Here is a 15,586-nt window from a genome sequence, read left to right as displayed (position 1 = left end):
CGCTCATTTGAGATGGGGAGCGTCATAAAGGCTGCTTTTCCACTCTCCCAAGCCATAAACGCTGCTGCCATCCGTTTTGACTGACGACAGTGACAGCTTGCACGCTGAGCCCTGCCGCTTTCCTCCGAGCACTTGGCTTTCCACAAAGCAAAGAGAAGGGTGCACCGTTCCCGGCGGCACTGCAATACCGGGTCGATGCGTGGAGTGAACGGAGCAAGCCCCTCTTTCAGCTCCAGGTGCTAAAAATCCGTTTAATACTTTGTCCCCGTATAGAGGACATATCAGATATTAAACTGATAAGAACAGATACTACACTTGATCTTAGCCAAAAGGCCGAGAAGCGATGAACCCTTGCGGTCTGCCGCCCGCGGTGCCCTCCTGCACAGGTCTCGCTCGTCGCGGCGCAGTCGTTTCAAACGGCTCCAAGAACGACTTCTGCTTAGCGGCTCCGCCCAGGTGCTCCTTGACGCAGCCGCACGCCTCGTTGAGGACAGCTGCTTGGCTTTTCACAAACACACGAGGCTCTGCCGAACTGCAAAGCCTGCCAAAAATAGGTTTAACTCGTGGGTGTTCCTCTCCACGGAAGTCTTTAGTAAAAGGCGAAAGACTTGTACGTTATGAAGAGAAACCAGAGTAAGTACGGCCCGCTCCTCAACAGCAGCCGAAAGACCCCAGTCGTCCCAGTCACCACCCTCACGGTGAGGCTCCCTTGGCTTGCCGCGTACCAAATCCCAGGCCACACCCGTTTCCCCCATCACGGGCTCTATCCGATCGCAAATTCTGACATATTAAGGACTGGCTGTCAGACGCAGGCTACCAAAACACAGAAATACTCAGGCGCCCGCATGCGCTCCATGGCTCCAGCAGGGAAGACGCAGCGCAGATCCAAGGGGTATTTTGGACCTATCGCAGCGCACGGCGACTTTCCCTCTTTGTCATGTTTGTCTGTCAACCAGACGTGCAAATCTCACGTTGTACGCTGCACTTTTGCCCCAGTTGTCATAGCTGACATATATACGCTCATTTGAGATGGGGAGCGTCATAAAGGCTGCTTTTCCACTCTCCCAAGCCATAAACGCTGCTGCCATCCGTTTTGACTGACGACAGTGACAGCTTGCACGCTGAGCCCTGCCGCTTTCCTCCGAGCACTTGGCTTTCCACAAAGCAAAGAGAAGGGTGCACCGTTCCCGGCGGCACTGCAATACCGGGTCGATGCGTGGAGTGAACGGAGCAAGCCCCTCTTTCAGCTCCAGGTGCTAAAAATCCGTTTAATACTTTGTCCCCGTATAGAGGACATATCAGATATTAAACTGATAAGAACAGATACTACACTTGATCTTAGCCAAAAGGCCGAGAAGCGATTAACCCTTGCGGTCTGCCGCCCGCGGTGCCCTCCTGCACAGGTCTCGCTCGTCGCGGCGCAGTCGTTTCAAACGGCTCCAAGAACGACTTCTGCTTAGCGGCTCCGCCCAGGTGCTCCTTGACGCAGCCGCACGCCTCGTTGAGGACAGCTGCTTGGCTTTTCACAAACACACGAGGCTCTGCCGAACTGCAAAGCCTGCCAAAAATAGGTTTAACTCGTGGGTGTTCCTCTCCACGGAAGTCTTTAGTAAAAGGCGAAAGACTTGTACGTTATGAAGAGAAACCAGAGTAAGTACGGCCCGCTCCTCAACAGCAGCCGAAAGACCCCAGTCGTCCCAGTCACCACCCTCACGGTGAGGCTCCCTTGGCTTGCCGCGTACCAAATCCCAGGCCACACCCGTTTCCCCCATCACGGGCTCTATCCGATCGCAAATTCTGACATATTAAGGACTGGCTGTCAGACGCAGGCTACCAAAACACAGAAATACTCAGGCGCCCGCATGCGCTCCATGGCTCCAGCAGGGAAGACGCAGCGCAGATCCAAGGGGTATTTTGGACCTATCGGCGACTTTCCCTCTTTGTCATGTTTGTCTGTCAACCAGACGTGCAAATCTCACGTTGTACGCTGCACTTTTGCCCCAGTTGTCATAGCTGACATATATACGCTCATTTGAGATGGGGAGCGTCATAAAGGCTGCTTTTCCACTCTCCCAAGCCATAAACGCTGCTGCCATCCGCTTTGACTGACGACAGTGACAGCTTGCACGCTGAGCCCTGCCGCTTTCCTCCGAGCACTTGGCTTTCCACAAAGCAAACAGAAGGGTGCACCGTTCCCGGCGGCACTGCAATACCGGGTCGATGCGTGGAGTGAACGGAGCAAGCCCCTCTTTCAGCTCCAGGTGCTAAAAATCCGTTTAATACTTTGTCCCCGTATAGAGGACATATCAGATATTAAACTGATAAGAACAGATACTACACTTGATCTTAGCCAAAAGGCCGAGAAGCGATGAACCCTTGCGGTCTGCCGCCCGCGGTGCCCTCCTGCACAGGTCTCGCTCGTCGCGGCGCAGTCGTTTCAAACGGCTCCAAGAACGACTTCTGCTTAGCGGCTCCGCCCAGGTGCTCCTTGACGCAGCCGCACGCCTCGTTGAGGACAGCTGCTTGGCTTTTCACAAACACACGAGGCTCTGCCGAACTGCAAAGCCTGCCAAAAATAGGTTTAACTCGTGGGTGTTCCTCTCCACGGAAGTCTTTAGTAAAAGGCGAAAGACTTGTACGTTATGAAGAGAAACCAGAGTAAGTACGGCCCGCTCCTCAACAGCAGCCGAAAGACCCCAGTCGTCCCAGTCACCACCCTCACGGTGAGGCTCCCTTGGCTTGCCGCGTACCAAATCCCAGGCCACACCCGTTTCCCCCATCACGGGCTCTATCCGATCGCAAATTCTGACATATTAAGGACTGGCTGTCAGACGCAGGCTACCAAAACACAGAAATACTCAGGCGCCCGCATGCGCTCCATGGCTCCAGCAGGGAAGACGCAGCGCAGATCCAAGGGGTATTTTGGACCTATCGGCGACTTTCCCTCTTTGTCATGTTTGTCTGTCAACCAGACGTGCAAATCTCACGTTGTACGCTGCACTTTTGCCCCAGTTGTCATAGCTGACATATATACGCTCATTTGAGATGGGGAGCGTCATAAAGGCTGCTTTTCCACTCTCCCAAGCCATAAACGCTGCTGCCATCCGCTTTGACTGACGACAGTGACAGCTTGCACGCTGAGCCCTGCCGCTTTCCTCCGAGCACTTGGCTTTCCACAAAGCAAAGAGAAGGGTGCACCGTTCCCGGCGGCACTGCAATACCGGGTCGATGCGTGGAGTGAACGGAGCAAGCCCCTCTTTCAGCTCCAGGTGCTAAAAATCCGTTTAATACTTGGTCCCCGTATAGAGGACATATCAGATATTAAACTGATAAGAACAGATACTACACTTGATCTTAGCCAAAAGGCCGAGAAGCGATGAACCCTTGCGGTCTGCCGCCCGCGGTGCCCTCCTGCACAGGTCTCGCTCTTCGCGGCGCAGTCGTTTCAAACGGCTCCAAGAACGACTTCTGCTTAGCGGCTCCGCCCAGGTGCTCCTTGACGCAGCCGCACGCCTCGTTGAGGACAGCTGCTTGGCTTTTCACAAACACACGAGGCTCTGCCGAACTGCAAAGCCTGCCAAAAATAGGTTTAACTCGTGGGTGTTCCTCTCCACGGAAGTCTTTAGTAAAAGGCGAAAGACTTGTACGTTATGAAGAGAAACCAGAGTAAGTACGGCCCGCTCCTCAACAGCAGCCGAAAGACCCCAGTCGTCCCAGTCACCACCCTCACGGTGAGGCTCCCTTGGCTTGCCGCGTACCAAATCCCAGGCCACACCCGTTTCCCCCATCACGGGCTCTATCCGATCGCAAATTCTGACATATTAAGGACTGGCTGTCAGACGCAGGCTACCAAAACACAGAAATACTCAGGCGCCCGCATGCGCTCCATGGCTCCAGCAGGGAAGACGCAGCGCAGATCCAAGGGGTATTTTGGACCTATCGGCGACTTTCCCTCTTTGTCATGTTTGTCTGTCAACCAGACGTGCAAATGTCACGTTGTACGCTGCACTTTTGCCCCAGTTGTCATAGCTGACATATATACGCTCATTTGAGATGGGGAGCGTCATAAAGGCTGCTTTTCCACTCTCCCAAGCCATAAACGCTGCTGCCATCCGCTTTGACTGACGACAGTGACAGCTTGCACGCTGAGCCCTGCCGCTTTCCTCCGAGCACTTGGCTTTCCACAAAGCAAAGAGAAGGGTGCACCGTTCCCGGCGGCACTGCAATACCGGGTCGATGCGTGGAGTGAACGGAGCAAGCCCCTCTTTCAGCTCCAGGTGCTAAAAATCCGTTTAATACTTGGTCCCCGTATAGAGGACATATCAGATATTAAACTGATAAGAACAGATACTACACTTGATCTTAGCCAAAAGGCCGAGAAGCGATGAACCCTTGCGGTCTGCCGCCCGCGGTGCCCTCCTGCACAGGTCTCGCTCTTCGCGGCGCAGTCGTTTCAAACGGCTCCAAGAACGACTTCTGCTTAGCGGCTCCGCCCAGGTGCTCCTTGACGCAGCCGCACGCCTCGTTGAGGACAGCTGCTTGGCTTTTCACAAACACACGAGGCTCTGCCGAACTGCAAAGCCTGCCAAAAATAGGTTTAACTCGTGGGTGTTCCTCTCCACGGAAGTCTTTAGTAAAAGGCGAAAGACTTGTACGTTATGAAAAGAAACCAGAGTAAGTACGGCCCGCTCCTCAACAGCAGCCGAAAGACCCCAGTCGTCCCAGTCACCACCCTCACGGTGAGGCTCCCTTGGCTTGCCGCGTACCAAATCCCAGGCCACACCCGTTTCCCCCATCACGGGCTCTATCCGATCTCAAATTCTGACATATTAAGGACTGGCTGTCAGACGCAGGCTACCAAAACACAGAAATACTCAGGCGCCCGCATGCGCTCCATGGCTCCAGCAGGGAAGACGCAGCGCAGATCCAAGGGGTATTTTGGACCTATCGGCGACTTTCCCTCTTTGTCATGTTTGTCTGTCAACCAGACGTGCAAATCTCACGTTGTACGCTGCACTTTTGCCCCAGTTGTCATAGCTGACATATATACGCTCATTTGAGATGGGGAGCGTCATAAAGGCTGCTTTTCCACTCTCCCAAGCCATAAACGCTGCTGCCATCCGCTTTGACTGACGACAGTGACAGCTTGCACGCTGAGCCCTGCCGCTTTCCTCCGAGCACTTGGCTTTCCACAAAGCAAAGAGAAGGGTGCACCGTTCCCGGCGGCACTACAATACCGGGTCGATGCGTGGAGTGAACGGAGCAAGCCCCTCTTTCAGCTCCAGGTGCTAAAAATCCGTTTAATACTTGGTCCCCGTATAGAGGACATATCAGATATTAAACTGATAAGAACAGATACTACACTTGATCTTAGCCAAAAGGCCGAGAAGCGATGAACCCTTGCGGTCTGCCGCCCGCGGTGCCCTCCTGCACAGGTCTCGCTCGTCGCGGCGCAGTCGTTTCAAACGGCTCCAAGAACGACTTCTGCTTAGCGGCTCCGCCCAGGTGCTCCTTGACGCAGCCGCACGCCTCGTTGAGGACAGCTGCTTGGCTTTTCACAAACACACGAGGCTCTGCCGAACTGCAAAGCCTGCCAAAAATAGGTTTAACTCGTGGGTGTTCCTCTCCACGGAAGTCTTTAGTAAAAGGCGAAAGACTTGTACGTTATGAAGAGAAACCAGAGTAAGTACGGCCCGCTCCTCAACAGCAGCCGAAAGACCCCAGTCGTCCCAGTCACCACCCTCACGGTGAGGCTCCCTTGGCTTGCCGCGTACCAAATCCCAGGCCACACCCGTTTCCCCCATCACGGGCTCTATCCGATCGCAAATTCTGACATATTAAGGACTGGCTGTCAGACGCAGGCTACCAAAACACAGAAATACTCAGGCGCCCGCATGCGCTCCATGGCTCCAGCAGGGAAGACGCAGCGCAGATCCAAGGGGTATTTTGGACCTATCGGCGACTTTCCCTCTTTGTCATGTTTGTCTGTCAACCAGACGTGCAAATCTCACGTTGTACGCTGCACTTTTGCCCCAGTTGTCATAGCTGACATATATACGCTCATTTGAGATGGGGAGCGTCATAAAGGCTGCTTTTCCACTCTCCCAAGCCATAAACGCTGCTGCCATCCGCTTTGACTGACGACAGTGACAGCTTGCACGCTGAGCCCTGCCGCTTTCCTCCGAGCACTTGGCTTTCCACAAAGCAAAGAGAAGGGTGCACCGTTCCCGGCGGCACTGCAATACCGGGTCGATGCGTGGAGTGAACGGAGCAAGCCCCTCTTTCAGCTCCAGGTGCTAAAAATCCGTTTAATACTTTGTCCCCGTATAGAGGACATATCAGATATTAAACTGATAAGAACAGATACTACACTTGATCTTAGCCAAAAGGCCGAGAAGCGATGAACCCTTGCGGTCTGCCGCCCGCGGTGCCCTCCTGCACAGGTCTCGCTCGTCGCGGCGCAGTCGTTTCAAACGGCTCCAAGAACGACTTCTGCTTAGCGGCTCCGCCCAGGTGCTCCTTGACGCAGCCGCACACCTCGTTGAGGACAGCTGCTTGGCTTTTCACAAACACACGAGGCTCTGCCGAACTGCAAAGCCTGCCAAAAATAGGTTTAACTCGTGGGTGTTCCTCTCCACGGAAGTCTTTTGTAAAAGGCGAAAGACTTGTACGTTATGAAAAGAAACCAGAGTAAGTACGGCCCGCTCCTCAACAGCAGCCGAAAGACCCCAGTCGTCCCAGTCACCACCCTCACGGTGAGGCTCCCTTGGCTTGCCGCGTACCAAATCCCAGGCCACACCCGTTTCCCCCATCACGGGCTCTATCCGATCGCAAATTCTGACATATTAAGGACTGGCTGTCAGACGCAGGCTACCAAAACACAGAAATACTCAGGCGCCCGCATGCGCTCCATGGCTCCAGCAGGGAAGACGCAGCGCAGATCCAAGGGGTAGCGTCATAAAGGCTAGATGGGGAGCGTCATAAAGGCTGCTTTTCCACTCTCCCAAGCCATAAACGCTGCTGCCATCCGCTTTGACTGACGACAGTGACAGCTTGCACGCTGAGCCCTGCCGCTTTCCTCCGAGCACTTGGCTTTCCACAAAGCAAAGAGAAGGGTGCACCGTTCCCGGCGGCACTGCAATACCGGGTCGATGCGTGGAGTGAACGGAGCAAGCCCCTCTTTCAGCTCCAGGTGCTAAAAATCCGTTTAATACTTGGTCCAAAAGGCCGAGAAGCGATGAACCCTTGCGGTCTGCCGCCCGCGGTGCCCTCCTGCACAGGTCTCGCTCGTCGCGGCGCAGTCGTTTCAAACGGGCTCCAAGAATGACTTCTGCTTATCGGCTCCGCCCAGGTGCTCCTTGACGCAGCCGCACGCCTCGTTGAGGACAGCTGCTTGGCTTTTCACAAACACACGAGGCTCTGCCGAACTGCAAAGCCTGCCAAAAATAGGTTTAACTCGTGGGTGTTCCTCTCCACGGAAGTCTTTAGTAAAAGGCGAAAGACTTGTACGTTATGAAGAGAAACCAGAGTAAGTACGGCCCGCTCCTCAACAGCAGCCGAAAGACCCCAGTCGTCCCAGTCACCACCCTCACGGTGAGGCTCCCTTGGCTTGCCGCGTACCAAATCCCAGGCCACACCCGTTTCCCCCATCACGGGCTCTATCCGATCGCAAATTCTGACATATTAAGGACTGGCTGTCAGACGCAGGCTACCAAAACACAGAAATACTCAGGCGCCCGCATGTGCTCCATGGCTCCAGCAGGGAAGACGCAGCGCAGATCCAAGGGGTATTTTGGACCTATCGGCGACTTTCCCTCTTTGTCATGTTTGTCTGTCAACCAGACGTGCAAATCTCACGTTGTACGCTGCACTTTTGCCCCAGTTGTCATAGCTGACATATATACGCTCATTTGAGATGGGGAGCGTCATAAAGGCTGCTTTTCCACTCTCCCAAGCCATAAACGCTGCTGCCATCCGCTTTGACTGACGACAGTGACAGCTTACACGCTGAGCCCTGCCGCTTTCCTCCGAGCACTTGGCTTTCCACAAAGCAAAGAGAAGGGTGCACCGTTCCCGGCGGCACTGCAATACCGGGTCGATGCGTGGAGTGAACGGAGCAAGCCCCTCTTTCAGCTCCAGGTGCTAAAAATCCGTTTAATACTTTGTCCCCGTATAGAGGACATATCAGATATTAAACTGATAAGAACAGATACTACACTTGATCTTAGCCAAAAGGCCGAGAAGCGATGAACCCTTGCGGTCTGCCGCCCGTGGTGCCCTCCTGCACAGGTCTCGCTCGTCGCGGCGCAGTCGTTTCAAACGGCTCCAAGAACGACTTCTGCTTAGCGGCTCCGCCCAGGTGCTCCTTGACGCAGCCGCACGCCTCGTTGAGGACAGCTGCTTGGCTTTTCACAAACACACGAGGCTCTGCCGAACTGCAAAGCCTGCCAAAAATAGGTTTAACTCGTGGGTGTTCCTCTCCACGGAAGTCTTTTGTAAAAGGCGAAAGACTTGTACGTTATGAAAAGAAACCAGAGTAAGTACGGCCCGCTCCTCAACAGCAGCCGAAAGACCCCAGTCGTCCCAGTCACCACCCTCACGGTGAGGCTCCCTTGGCTTGCCGCGTACCAAATCCCAGGCCACACCCGTTTCCCCCATCACGGGCTCTATCCGATCGCAAATTCTGAGATATTAAGGACTGGCTGTCAGACGCAGGCTACCAAAACGCAGAAATACTCAGGCGCCCGCATGCGCTCCATGGCTCCAGCAGGGAAGACGCAGCGCAGATCCAAGGGGTATTTTGGACCTATCGCAGCGCACGGCGACTTTCCCTCTTTGTCATGTTTGTCTGTCAACCAGACGTGCAAATCTCACGTTGTACGCTGCACTTTTGCCCCAGTTGTCATAGCTGACATATATACGCTCATTTGAGATGGGGAGCGTCATAAAGGCTGCTTTTCCACTCTCCCAAGCCATAAACGCTGCTGCCATCCGTTTTGACTGACGACAGTGACAGCTTGCACGCTGAGCCCTGCCGCTTTCCTCCGAGCACTTGGCTTTCCACAAAGCAAAGAGAAGGGTGCACCGTTCCCGGCGGCACTGCAATACCGGGTCGATGCGTGGAGTGAACGGAGCAAGCCCCTCTTTCAGCTCCAGGTGCTAAAAATCCGTTTAATACTTGGTCCCCGTATAGAGGACATATCAGATATTAAACTGATAAGAACAGATACTACACTTGATCTTAGCCAAAAGGCCGAGAAGCGATGAACCCTTGCGGTCTGCCGCCCGCGGTGCCCTCCTGCACAGGTCTCGCTCGTCGCGGCGCAGTCGTTTCAAACGGCTCCAAGAACGACTTCTGCTTAGCGGCTCCGCCCAGGTGCTCCTTGACGCAGCCGCACGCCTCGTTGAGGACAGCTGCTTGGCTTTTCACAAACACACGAGGCTCTGCCGAACTGCAAAGCCTGCCAAAAATAGGTTTAACTCGTGGGTGTTCCTCTCCACGGAAGTCTTTAGTAAAAGGCGAAAGACTTGTACGTTATGAAGAGAAACCAGAGTAAGTACGGCCCGCTCCTCAACAGCAGCCGAAAGACCCCAGTCGTCCCAGTCACCACCCTCACGGTGAGGCTCCCTTGGCTTGCCGCGTACCAAATCCCAGGCCACACCCGTTTCCCCCATCACGGGCTCTATCCGATCGCAAATTCTGAGATATTAAGGACTGGCTGTCAGACGCAGGCTACCAAAACGCAGAAATACTCAGGCGCCCGCATGCGCTCCATGGCTCCAGCAGGGAAGACGCAGCGCAGATCCAAGGGGTATTTTGGACCTATCGCAGCGCACGGCGACTTTCCCTCTTTGTCATGTTTGTCTGTCAACCAGACGTGCAAATCTCACGTTGTACGCTGCACTTTTGCCCCAGTTGTCATAGCTGACATATATACGCTCATTTGAGATGGGGAGCGTCATAAAGGCTGCTTTTCCACTCTCCCAAGCCATAAACGCTGCTGCCATCCACTTTGACTGACGACAGTGACAGCTTGCACGCTGAGCCCTGCCGCTTTCCTCCGAGCACTTGGCTTTCCACAAAGCAAAGAGAAGGGTGCACCGTTCCCGGCGGCACTGCAATACCGGGTCGATGCGTGGAGTGAACGGAGCAAGCCCCTCTTTCAGCTCCAGGTGCTAAAAATCCGTTTAATACTTTGTCCCCGTATAGAGGACATATCAGATATTAAACTGATAAGAACAGATACTACACTTGATCTTAGCCAAAAGGCCGAGAAGCGATGAACCCTTGCGGTCTGCCGCCCGCGGTGCCCTCCTGCACAGGTCTCGCTCGTCGCGGCGCAGTCGTTTCAAACGGCTCCAAGAACGACTTCTGCGTAGCGGCTCCGCCCAGGTGCTCCTTGACGCAGCCGCACGCCTCGTTGAGGACAGCTGCTTGGCTTTTCACAAACACACGAGGCTCTGCCGAACTGCAAAGCCTGCCAAAAATAGGTTTAACTCGTGGGTGTTCCTCTCCACGGAAGTCTTTAGTAAAAGGCGAAAGACTTGTACGTTATGAAGAGAAACCAGAGTAAGTACGGCCCGCTCCTCAACAGCAGCCGAAAGACCCCAGTCGTCCCAGTCACCACCCTCACGGTGAGGCTCCCTTGGCTTGCCGCGTACCAAATCCCAGGCCACACCCGTTTCCCCCATCACGGGCTCTATCCGATCGCAAATTCTGACATATTAAGGACTGGCTGTCAGACGCAGGCTACCAAAACACAGAAATACTCAGGCGCCCGCATGCGCTCCATGGCTCCAGCAGGGAAGACGCAGCGCAGATCCAAGGGGTATTTTGGACCTATCGGCGACTTTCCCTCTTTGTCATGTTTTTCTGTCAACCAGACGTGCAAATCTCACGTTGTACGCTGCACTTTTGCCCCAGTTGTCATAGCTGACATATATACGCTCATTTGAGATGGGGAGTGTCATAAAGGCTGCTTTTCCACTCTCCCAAGCCATAAACGCTGCTGCCATCCGCTTTGACTGACGACAGTGACAGCTTGCACGCTGAGCCCTGCCGCTTTCCTCCGAGCACTTGGCTTTCCACAAAGCAAAGAGAAGGGTGCACCGTTCCCGGCGGCACTGCAATACCGGGTCGATGCGTGGAGTGAACGGAGCAAGCCCCTCTTTCAGCTCCAGGTGCTAAAAATCCGTTTAATACTTTGTCCCCGTATAGAGGACATATCAGATATTAAACTGATAAGAACAGATACTACACTTGATCTTAGCCAAAAGGCCGAGAAGCGATGAACCCTTGAGGTCTGCCGCCCGCGGTGCCCTCCTGCACAGGTCTCGCTCGTCGCGGCGCAGTCGTTTCAAACGGCTCCAAGAACGACTTCTGCTTAGCGGCTCCGCCCAGGTGCTCCTTGACGCAGCCGCACGCCTCGTTGAGGACAGCTGCTTGGCTTTTCACAAACACACGAGGCTCTGCCGAACTGCAAAGCCTGCCAAAAATAGGTTTAACTCGTGGGTGTTCCTCTCCACGGAAGTCTTTAGTAAAAGGCGAAAGACTTGTACGTTATGAAGAGAAACCAGAGTAAGTACGGCCCGCTCCTCAACAGCAGCCGAAAGACCCCAGTCGTCCCAGTCACCACCCTCACGGTGAGGCTCCCTTGGCTTGCCGCGTACCAAATCCCAGGCCACACCCGTTTCCCCCATCACGGGCTCTATCCGATCGCAAATTCTGACATATTAAGGACTGGCTGTCAGACGCAGGCTACCAAAACACAGAAATACTCAGGCGCCCGCATGCGCTCCATGGCTCCAGCAGGGAAGACGCAGCGCAGATCCAAGGGGTATTTTGGACCTATCGCAGCGCACGGCGACTTTCCCTCTTTGTCATGTTTGTCTGTCAACCAGACGTGCAAATCTCACGTTGTACGCTGCACTTTTGCCCCAGTTGTCATAGCTGACATATATACGCTCATTTGAGATGGGGAGCGTCATAAAGGCTGCTTTTCCACTCTCCCAAGCCATAAACGCTGCTGCCATCCGCTTTGACTGACGACAGTGACAGCTTGCACGCTGAGCCCTGCCGCTTTCCTCCGAGCACTTGGCTTTCCACAAAGCAAAGAGAAGGGTGCACCGTTCCCGGCGGCACTGCAATACCGGGTCGATGCGTGGAGTGAACGGAGCAAGCCCCTCTTTCAGCTCCAGGTGCTAAAAATCCGTTTAATACTTTGTCCCCGTATAGAGGACATATCAGATATTAAACTGATAAGAACAGATACTACACTTGATCTTAGCCAAAAGGCCGAGAAGCGATGAACCCTTGCGGTCTGCCGCCCGCGGTGCCCTCCTGCACAGGTCTCGCTCGTCGCGGCGCAGTCGTTTCAAACGGCTCCAAGAACGACTTCTGCTTAGCGGCTCCGCCCAGGTGCTCCTTGACACAGCCGCACGCCTCGTTGAGGACAGCTGCTTGGCTTTTCACAAACACACGAGGCTCTGCCGAACTGCAAAGCCTGCCAAAAATAGGTTTAACTCGTGGGTGTTCCTCTCCACGGAAGTCTTTAGTAAAAGGCGAAAGACTTGTACGTTATGAAGAGAAACCAGAGTAAGTACGGCCCGCTCCTCAACAGCAGCCGAAAGACCCCAGTCATCCCAGTCACCACCCTCACGGTGAGGCTCCCTTGGCTTGCCGCGTACCAAATCCCAGGCCACACCCGTTTCCCCCATCACGGGCTCTATCCGATCGCAAATTCTGACATATTAAGGACTGGCTGTCAGACGCAGGCTACCAAAACACAGAAATACTCAGGCGCCCGCATGCGCTCCATGGCTCCAGCAGGGAAGACGCAGCGCAGATCCAAGGGGTATTTTGGACCTATCGGCGACTTTCCCTCTTTGTCATGTTTGTCTGTCAACCAGACGTGCAAATCTCACGTTGTACGCTGCACTTTTGCCCCAGTTGTTATAGCTGACATATATACGCTCATTTGAGATGGGGAGCGTCATAAAGGCTGCTTTTCCACTCTCCCAAGCCATAAACGCTGCTGCCATCCGCTTTGACTGACGACAGTGACAGCTTGCACGCTGAGCCCTGCCGCTTTCCTCCGAGCACTTGGCTTTCCACAAAGCAAAGAGAAGGGTGCACCGTTCCCGGCGGCACTGCAATACCGGGTCGATGCGTGGAGTGAACGGAGCAAGCCCCTCTTTCAGCTCCAGGTGCTAAAAATCCGTTTAATACTTGGTCCCCGTATAGAGGACATATCAGATATTAAACTGATAAGAACAGATACTACACTTGATCTTAGCCAAAAGGCCGAGAAGCGATGAACCCTTGCGGTCTGCCGCCCGCGGTGCCCTCCTGCACAGGTCTCGCTCGTCGCGGCGCAGTCGTTTCAAACGGCTCCAAGAACGACTTCTGCTTAGCGGCTCCGCCCAGGTGCTCCTTGACGCAGCCGCACGCCTCGTTGAGGACAGCTGCTTGGCTTTTCACAAACACACGAGGCTCTGCCGAACTGCAAAGCCTGCCAAAAATAGGTTTAACTCGTGGGTGTTCCTCTCCATGGAAGTCTTTAGTAAAAGGCGAAAGACTTGTACGTTATGAAGAGAAACCAGAGTAAGTACAGCCCGCTCCTCAACAGCAGCCGAAAGACCCCAGTCGTCCCAGTCACCACCCTCACGGTGAGGCTCCCTTGGCTTGCCGCGTACCAAATCCCAGGCCACACCCGTTTCCCCCATCACGGGCTCTATCCGATCGCAAATTCTGAGATATTAAGGACTGGCTGTCAGACGCAGGCTACCAAAACACAGAAATACTCAGGCGCCCGCATGCGCTCCATGGCTCCAGCAGGGAAGACGCAGCGCAGATCCAAGGGGTATTTTGGACCTATCGCAGCGCACGGCGACTTTCCCTCTTTGTCATGTTTGTCTGTCAACCAGACGTGCAAATCTCACGTTGTACGCTGCACTTTTGCCCCAGTTGTCATAGCTGACATATATACGCTCATTTGAGATGGGGAGCGTCATAAAGGCTGCTTTTCCACTCTCCCAAGCCATAAACGCTGCTGCCATCCGCTTTGACTGACGACAGTGACAGCTTGCACGCTGAGCCCTGCCGCTTTCCTCCGAGCACTTGGCTTTCCACAAAGCAAAGAGAAGGGTGCACCGTTCCCGGCGGCACTGCAATACCGGGTCGATGCGTGGAGTGAACGGAGCAAGCCCCTCTTTCAGCTCCAGGTGCTAAAAATCCGTTTAATACTTTGTCCCCGTATAGAGGACATATCAGACATTAAACTGATAAGAACAGATTTTCCTTCGAAAAAATTTATTGACACTCATTTCAAACACATTTCATCAAAGTTGTTCATATTCATGACATAAAAGTTACCTTGAAAATGCAATTCACAAATAAATAAATAAATCAGTGTGATCTGTAAAACCATATTTAAAACAATAAAACTTTTGTTTTAAGAGGTATTACAGATAAAACCAGCATTGTCACAGGTAAAAGCCATTCATAAAACACTTCTCATGTGGATGACAGTATGTTTTGAGTGTCCATTTTAAAAGTCTTTAAAAAGGAGTGCATTTCATTAAGATGTTTTTGCCTGGTCCTTCTTTGTGCAGGAGCGCAGTGAGTCCCTACCAAGGGTAACTCATTCCACTCTCCCAAACAACGGGTCTCTCGGGATCCTGTTGTGGTGCTCAGAGGAGACCCTCACCCTGATGCTCCTTCCCACCTGCCTCACCCGGAGAGCCAGGCCGCCGCTGCTTTGACCTTTCTGCGTGTAGCTCCGGCTCCTTCCTCCGAATGGGCACAGAGGCGATGCTTCTTTGTGGCTGTGTCCTAGACCCGCCGCCAGCAGCTCCGGCCGCTTGGGCCGTCGCTGCGGCCATCCGGATCACAGCCACGGGGGGGATCTGCATGTGCTTTCTTACCAGCAAGTTTCTGGAGGTCCACATGGCGTCTTTGATGGCAGCTAGGGTGAGCCACTGCTTGGCAAAGTCATTCTTTTTTATCGCTGTTTGGCTCACCCCATAGAGCACTAGTTGTGCTGTGAGGACCTCCCTTGCTGGCAAGTACGGGCATTGTAAGGAGCCGGCTGTTGCCCACTGGTCTACGGCAGCACTGCACTCCCAGAGCAGATGCCTCACCGACTCAGGCGCGCCACAACCAGGTCGGGGCAGGTTGAGAGCGTTGACATGCCCCGGGAGTGCATAACGGACCTGACTGGGAGGATCTCATGAGCCACCATCCATGACAAGGAGTCTGTTTGGAAGAGCGGAATGGTTGACGTTGCGCCAGACTGTCGAGGGCTCGCCGAATGCGAGCCCGCGCACTGGACTCACTGGTTCCCGCTCCTGCACAACAGAAATCAGAGACCGATGGTTAGTTAAAATATGCAACTCCTCCTGCTCCAAGTTAAAATGCTTTAAAAACGTCTGGATAAAAGCATAAACCGGTGGCAGGTTAAAAGACACAGGCACTTTAAGATCCGTGGGTAAAATCTTCATTTTTCTGAGGTAAGAGCCCATCCAGAATCGTGTCATTGCTTTTGTCTTGGGGTTTCCGGATGGGTCTGTGGCTGTTTTGAGGTGT

At 53.8% G+C, this 15,586-nt stretch overlaps 27 non-coding genes and 2 pseudogenes across 27 annotated transcripts; all 29 read right to left on the bottom strand.

The window, feature by feature from the left end:
- Positions 1-154: 154 nt before the first annotated feature.
- On the bottom strand, positions 155-345 carry LOC137190042 (U2 spliceosomal RNA). The gene has a single exon (XR_010929880.1). It is a non-coding gene; the product is annotated as a U2 spliceosomal RNA (small nuclear RNA).
- A 175-nt stretch (positions 346-520) lies between these two features.
- Positions 521-637, bottom strand: LOC137190221 (U5 spliceosomal RNA). Its single transcript, XR_010930052.1, has one exon. It is a non-coding gene; the product is annotated as a U5 spliceosomal RNA (small nuclear RNA).
- A 534-nt stretch (positions 638-1,171) lies between these two features.
- LOC137190041 (U2 spliceosomal RNA) lies at positions 1,172-1,362 on the bottom strand. Its single transcript, XR_010929879.1, has one exon. It is a non-coding gene; the product is annotated as a U2 spliceosomal RNA (small nuclear RNA).
- A 175-nt stretch (positions 1,363-1,537) lies between these two features.
- On the bottom strand, positions 1,538-1,654 carry LOC137190219 (U5 spliceosomal RNA). Its single transcript, XR_010930050.1, has one exon. It is a non-coding gene; the product is annotated as a U5 spliceosomal RNA (small nuclear RNA).
- A 525-nt stretch (positions 1,655-2,179) lies between these two features.
- LOC137190040 (U2 spliceosomal RNA) lies at positions 2,180-2,370 on the bottom strand. Its single transcript, XR_010929878.1, has one exon. It is a non-coding gene; the product is annotated as a U2 spliceosomal RNA (small nuclear RNA).
- Positions 2,371-2,545: 175 nt separating this feature from the next.
- Positions 2,546-2,662, bottom strand: LOC137190218 (U5 spliceosomal RNA). Its single transcript, XR_010930049.1, has one exon. It is a non-coding gene; the product is annotated as a U5 spliceosomal RNA (small nuclear RNA).
- Positions 2,663-3,187: 525 nt separating this feature from the next.
- Positions 3,188-3,378, bottom strand: LOC137190109 (U2 spliceosomal RNA). Its single transcript, XR_010929947.1, has one exon. It is a non-coding gene; the product is annotated as a U2 spliceosomal RNA (small nuclear RNA).
- Positions 3,379-3,553: 175 nt separating this feature from the next.
- Positions 3,554-3,670, bottom strand: LOC137190217 (U5 spliceosomal RNA). Its single transcript, XR_010930048.1, has one exon. It is a non-coding gene; the product is annotated as a U5 spliceosomal RNA (small nuclear RNA).
- A 525-nt stretch (positions 3,671-4,195) lies between these two features.
- LOC137190108 (U2 spliceosomal RNA) lies at positions 4,196-4,386 on the bottom strand. Its single transcript, XR_010929946.1, has one exon. It is a non-coding gene; the product is annotated as a U2 spliceosomal RNA (small nuclear RNA).
- A 175-nt stretch (positions 4,387-4,561) lies between these two features.
- LOC137190292 (U5 spliceosomal RNA) lies at positions 4,562-4,678 on the bottom strand. Its single transcript, XR_010930121.1, has one exon. It is a non-coding gene; the product is annotated as a U5 spliceosomal RNA (small nuclear RNA).
- A 525-nt stretch (positions 4,679-5,203) lies between these two features.
- Positions 5,204-5,394, bottom strand: LOC137190116 (U2 spliceosomal RNA). Its single transcript, XR_010929954.1, has one exon. It is a non-coding gene; the product is annotated as a U2 spliceosomal RNA (small nuclear RNA).
- Positions 5,395-5,569: 175 nt separating this feature from the next.
- Positions 5,570-5,686, bottom strand: LOC137190216 (U5 spliceosomal RNA). Its single transcript, XR_010930046.1, has one exon. It is a non-coding gene; the product is annotated as a U5 spliceosomal RNA (small nuclear RNA).
- Positions 5,687-6,211: 525 nt separating this feature from the next.
- Positions 6,212-6,402, bottom strand: LOC137190039 (U2 spliceosomal RNA). The gene has a single exon (XR_010929877.1). It is a non-coding gene; the product is annotated as a U2 spliceosomal RNA (small nuclear RNA).
- A 175-nt stretch (positions 6,403-6,577) lies between these two features.
- Positions 6,578-6,694, bottom strand: LOC137190300 (U5 spliceosomal RNA). The gene has a single exon (XR_010930128.1). It is a non-coding gene; the product is annotated as a U5 spliceosomal RNA (small nuclear RNA).
- Positions 6,695-7,110: 416 nt separating this feature from the next.
- LOC137190133 (U2 spliceosomal RNA) lies at positions 7,111-7,239 on the bottom strand (annotated as a pseudogene).
- Positions 7,240-7,415: 176 nt separating this feature from the next.
- LOC137190215 (U5 spliceosomal RNA) lies at positions 7,416-7,532 on the bottom strand. The gene has a single exon (XR_010930045.1). It is a non-coding gene; the product is annotated as a U5 spliceosomal RNA (small nuclear RNA).
- A 525-nt stretch (positions 7,533-8,057) lies between these two features.
- On the bottom strand, positions 8,058-8,248 carry LOC137190038 (U2 spliceosomal RNA). The gene has a single exon (XR_010929876.1). It is a non-coding gene; the product is annotated as a U2 spliceosomal RNA (small nuclear RNA).
- Positions 8,249-8,423: 175 nt separating this feature from the next.
- LOC137190298 (U5 spliceosomal RNA) lies at positions 8,424-8,540 on the bottom strand. Its single transcript, XR_010930127.1, has one exon. It is a non-coding gene; the product is annotated as a U5 spliceosomal RNA (small nuclear RNA).
- A 534-nt stretch (positions 8,541-9,074) lies between these two features.
- Positions 9,075-9,265, bottom strand: LOC137190107 (U2 spliceosomal RNA). The gene has a single exon (XR_010929945.1). It is a non-coding gene; the product is annotated as a U2 spliceosomal RNA (small nuclear RNA).
- Positions 9,266-9,440: 175 nt separating this feature from the next.
- LOC137190214 (U5 spliceosomal RNA) lies at positions 9,441-9,557 on the bottom strand. Its single transcript, XR_010930044.1, has one exon. It is a non-coding gene; the product is annotated as a U5 spliceosomal RNA (small nuclear RNA).
- A 534-nt stretch (positions 9,558-10,091) lies between these two features.
- On the bottom strand, positions 10,092-10,282 carry LOC137190037 (U2 spliceosomal RNA). The gene has a single exon (XR_010929875.1). It is a non-coding gene; the product is annotated as a U2 spliceosomal RNA (small nuclear RNA).
- Positions 10,283-10,457: 175 nt separating this feature from the next.
- Positions 10,458-10,574, bottom strand: LOC137190213 (U5 spliceosomal RNA). The gene has a single exon (XR_010930043.1). It is a non-coding gene; the product is annotated as a U5 spliceosomal RNA (small nuclear RNA).
- Positions 10,575-11,099: 525 nt separating this feature from the next.
- Positions 11,100-11,290, bottom strand: LOC137190036 (U2 spliceosomal RNA). Its single transcript, XR_010929874.1, has one exon. It is a non-coding gene; the product is annotated as a U2 spliceosomal RNA (small nuclear RNA).
- Positions 11,291-11,465: 175 nt separating this feature from the next.
- Positions 11,466-11,582, bottom strand: LOC137190212 (U5 spliceosomal RNA). Its single transcript, XR_010930042.1, has one exon. It is a non-coding gene; the product is annotated as a U5 spliceosomal RNA (small nuclear RNA).
- A 534-nt stretch (positions 11,583-12,116) lies between these two features.
- On the bottom strand, positions 12,117-12,307 carry LOC137190035 (U2 spliceosomal RNA). The gene has a single exon (XR_010929873.1). It is a non-coding gene; the product is annotated as a U2 spliceosomal RNA (small nuclear RNA).
- Positions 12,308-12,482: 175 nt separating this feature from the next.
- On the bottom strand, positions 12,483-12,599 carry LOC137190210 (U5 spliceosomal RNA). Its single transcript, XR_010930041.1, has one exon. It is a non-coding gene; the product is annotated as a U5 spliceosomal RNA (small nuclear RNA).
- Positions 12,600-13,124: 525 nt separating this feature from the next.
- On the bottom strand, positions 13,125-13,315 carry LOC137190106 (U2 spliceosomal RNA). Its single transcript, XR_010929944.1, has one exon. It is a non-coding gene; the product is annotated as a U2 spliceosomal RNA (small nuclear RNA).
- Positions 13,316-13,490: 175 nt separating this feature from the next.
- On the bottom strand, positions 13,491-13,607 carry LOC137190297 (U5 spliceosomal RNA). The gene has a single exon (XR_010930126.1). It is a non-coding gene; the product is annotated as a U5 spliceosomal RNA (small nuclear RNA).
- A 534-nt stretch (positions 13,608-14,141) lies between these two features.
- Positions 14,142-14,315, bottom strand: LOC137190132 (U2 spliceosomal RNA; annotated as a pseudogene).
- Between the last annotated feature and the right edge of the window lie 1,271 nt (positions 14,316-15,586).

Source organism: Thunnus thynnus, chromosome 9 (assembly GCF_963924715.1).
Source record: "Thunnus thynnus chromosome 9, fThuThy2.1, whole genome shotgun sequence".
In the NCBI taxonomy this organism is placed as follows: domain Eukaryota; kingdom Metazoa; phylum Chordata; class Actinopteri; order Scombriformes; family Scombridae; genus Thunnus; species Thunnus thynnus.
This window is presented reverse-complemented; position numbering and strand designations above follow the sequence as displayed.